Raw genomic sequence first — 4,162 nt, 5'->3', positions numbered from 1 at the left:
CTGCGCCCCCCGCTCCGCCGACCCGAAAGCTGCGCCCGCCGCCGCTCAGCTCCGCGCCAGAATGCCGCCCGCCGCCCGCCGAGCCGCCTATATATCTGGGCCCCGAGCTCGGGGCGTGGCTGGGCATTTAAATGAGCGCCCAATCGAGGGGCGGGGGCGGGCTCAGGTCGCGCGCCCCGCTAGTGCAGTGGCGATGCTGGAGGTCTGGTCCCCCAGCCCGCGCGGCAGGTGGGGTGTGATGTGGAAGGAGCGAGGCGGGTTCTTGGCGGGCTGGGCAGAGGGGCGCGCTGCTGGAGGGAAGGGGAGCGAGCAAACATCCCCTCCTCTCACGCCCGCCTCTCGGCGCCGGGAGTAGCCCCACTGCCTCGGTCCTGCCCTGGCAGCCTCCCCCTAGAACTCTTGAAGGGCTACCTCATCACATGCTGGTCGTGAGTTATGCTCCAGAGAATGCGGTCATCGAAGCTGCAGGGCCCCTCGCTAGGATCTGCACCCCCTCAGGCCCGAGACAGGTGCGAGGTCCCGCCCACTCCCCTGCGGGCCTGCCCGAGCCAGCCTGGGGGTCTGACCACATGTTGGATCGTTCTGGTCAGACCGGTGAGGCGAGGCCCCATCCTCATCCCTCCGCTCAGTCCTGGTGGCCAGTCATGCTGAGTCCCCACAGACAAGCTCACTCTTGGTCCCTCATGCCCTCAGCTTGGGCACTTGGAAGGTGGTCCTGCGACCTTGAAGGGCATCTTCATCTCCCTTTGACAGCTGAGGAGCCTGGGGCTCAAAGACGTTGTTATACTCTGTCTGACTTGTCCGGTGCTCTCCCCCCCACACCTGCTCCCCTACATCAGGACTCCCCATGAAGCAGGCAGAGGTACCCCAGGAGGGGGATCAACAAACCTTCCTGAAGAGGAGGGGTAGGACATCACCAAGGCTCCCTCCAAGCCTGGACAGGCCATGGGAACCCCAGCGGCCTGGCTGGCCCCAGATGTGTATATGTGCAGCTGCCTGGGGTGAAGGGGTTGTGTGGGTTGTCACTGTGCAGCAGGAAGGGGATGGGAACTGGAGGAAGCAAAGTGCTACAAAAGCAAGGCTGTCTCCTGGACAGCTAGCTCAGCCTGGTGCCCATCTTCCCTCCAACCTACAGTGGGTAAGGCCTGAGAGGACCGAGGTTCTCAGGGATGGACATACCCCCCCCCCCCGCATTCTCCCCCCCTCACACACACACCTGAGAAATCAGGAACTCTAACCACAGAGCAGGCAACATGGGGGTGGAGAGATAGGCTGCGGTGGCTTCTACATTCAGCACTTACTCTTATATCTCCATCCCCACCCACAATTGGATACATAACACTCTCAGCTTCATTAGCACCCTCCCATTTTATAGTCTGGGACACTGAGGTTCAAAAAAGGAAAGTGACATGTTCAAGGGCACACAGCACATACCAGTAGCTGAGGGTAAGAAAGAGCCAAGAGGCCTGCTACAATGGGCTGAAGGCTGTAAGGAAACCCCTGGAAGAATTCTCTGTTGAGATCTAGGGCCGCTTGGTCAGAGTGGGAAGCAAGAAGAACTAGCTTTGGGGGCGGGGGGGGGAGGGGGGGGACACCAGGCCCAGCTGCAGCTCTCATATGACAGTGACTTCTCTACCCACTGCCAAAGGGATGGACGTGGTGACCTGCATCTCTGTGTTGGCCACAATAGGGAACCCACAATGCTGCCAGGAGCTACCCACCTGAGCTGGTAGGGCTTAGCTGGAGGGTGTGGGTGAGTTGAGGAGAAGTTGAGGTCAGAGGTTAAGAGCAGATCCCAAGGCTCCTGATTTCCAGGCACTGCCTTTCGGGGGATGAGAGGCAAATTGCTTGGATAATCCCAGGAGGAGAAAGGAGCATCAAAGCTAAAGGATCCTGAGTCCCCAGATCCTCAGAAGGAGTCTTGTCCTCAGGGAGCCCCTGCATTATCCATCGGACGTTGCTGGAGGCTGCAGGCAGGGGGATGCATGGGAGCCCAGGCCCTCAGCAAATCTAGGTCCCAGCAGAATCTGGCTTCTGGAAAAAGGAAGAGGTTTAGAGGATGCTGCAGGAGTGAGGGGGTGGGTACAGCAGCCCCCACCGCCTCCTCTGTCCACACTGCTGCTCCTTCCTCCCCAGCTGCTGCCAGCCCAAACAATGTGTCCATTGTTCTGCGTCTCCAGGGGCCTGTGTGCAACTGTGTGTGTCTGTTTCTCTCTGTGTGTGACTGTGTATTGCTCTGTATCTGTCTGTGTGTGAGACTTTGTGACTCTGCATGTGTGTGTGACCAGGTGTGTACAGCTGTGGTTGTGTGAGTCTGCATCCTTGTGTGACTGTGTGTATTTAGGGTGACTCTTGGTGACTCTGAGACTTTCTGGGTGTGTGCTTGTCTGTCCTTGAGATTGCATGTTGCTGACTATTGTCTGGCTGTGACTGGGTGTATTCCTATGAGTGTGTGTGGCTGTGTAGAGGATGTCTATGGGTGTGTGGACAAAAGAGTGAATACTTTGTATGTGTGCTCATGGGTGCTGGGTGTGCTTCAGTGGGTCCCTGAGGCTGTGGTGGTCAGAATCTTTGAGGTGTGAACTCCGGCCAGGAAGAGTGGCAGGGAAAGGAGGAATGGGAAAACAGGGTGACTCCAGGATACATGGGGGAAGGGAAGCTGCAGAGACTAGAAACCCCATGTTTTCATACATCCCCCATCTGTTCCCAGCTCTCTGGTAAGGCTCAGCTCCCGGCCCTGGTCCGAGAAGCTCCTAGTCCCCATGGACAGAAAGGAATGAATTTCCCTGGCAGGAAGCCTGGGACCTCAGAGAGATGTAGGGTGGGGCTGACGATGGAGGAGGGCAGCAGAGAACACTGTCCCATAAAGGAGGCTGGGGGGCATTTTGGGATCTCTGAGGGGGGCCCTGTGGTGGGGATCAGATCAGATGCCAGGTGAGGTGGGAGTAAGCACTACCTAGTCAGTGATGGAGGATGGGCCTTCCTAGTCAGGAAAGGCCTAGAGATGGGGAAGACATCAGCGAGTGGCTAGGTCCCTGTGGAGGCCTCAGGAATGGTGAGTTGGCACAGCTCAGGTGGGTCTGGTGTGGGAAGGAGAGAGGCTGGTTCCTGGGCCAGCTGGGCAGAGGGGTGTTCCCAGCCCCAGGGTCCCTGTCTCCTTCCAGGAACATCACCTGGACCCAGAGACCTTAGTTCTAGCCCCAGGTCTGCCTCTTCCTGCTCTGTAACTGTGAGCCAGTCCCCTCTCCTCTTGGGCCTCAGTTTGCTTATCTTTACAGTGAGAGGTTGGGCTCTGATTCAAACTCACAAAGACTGGAATTCCTTCTGTTCTCACCAAGGCAGAGTGTCAACTGTGAGTCACACAGGCCCTGCTCACAGGGGTTTCCCATTGAGGGAAGAGACAGGCAATGCCTAAAGGGGAGAAGAAAGACCAGACGAGGATCGTGGGCGGCGTGGAGAGGGGGCATGTGGGTGGGCCAGGGGATGGAGGAAGAGCTTAGAGCAGGACAAAGGGAGAACAGCAATTGGCTTGTGTGAGGACGTGGATGGAGGGAAAGGCCTAGTCCGGAGCAAAGTTCAGGAGACAGGCTCCCTAGGATTCGGCGACTGGCGGGGTAAAGGGGTTGGTTGAGTGGGGAGAAGGAAGTGATGAAGTTGTTGCCCACATTTCTGTTTGGGGGTGACAGCTAGCAAAGTGAATTCTTTGACTGAGACAAGGCAGCGGAGGAAAAAAATAATTGGGAGGGGTTTGCTGAATCTAGACTTGTTGAGTGTGAGGTGCCCAGAGGACACTCGGGGAGATGACCAGAACACTTCAGCACATAGACATGAGATCACAAAGGCCAGGGCCCAGCCTGACTAGAGACCATCCAGGGACAACCGACAGAAGGTTTTAAGTCAGAACTGACCCCACAAAATCTGGGCCTCTGGTTACTGCTTTTAACAGGAGCCACACCACACATGAGGTCACCCAGAAAGTACCAGGGCAGTAAGGAGCACTGCCATTGGAGGGGCAGGCAGCAGGAGATGACCCCAGAAAGGAGCCGGGGAGGGAGCCAGCAGAGAGGGGGAGGGAAAACCCCAGAGGACAGAATCATGGAGGCCTTGGGCCACTGAGGAGATCTTTAATACTGACATGGCGCTTAACAAGGCAGGAATGACC

This window comes from Myotis lucifugus, unplaced genomic scaffold (assembly GCF_000147115.1).
Source record: "Myotis lucifugus unplaced genomic scaffold, Myoluc2.0 scaffold_131, whole genome shotgun sequence".
NCBI lineage: Eukaryota > Metazoa > Chordata > Mammalia > Chiroptera > Vespertilionidae > Myotis > Myotis lucifugus.
Note: the sequence above shows the minus strand (reverse complement) of the source record.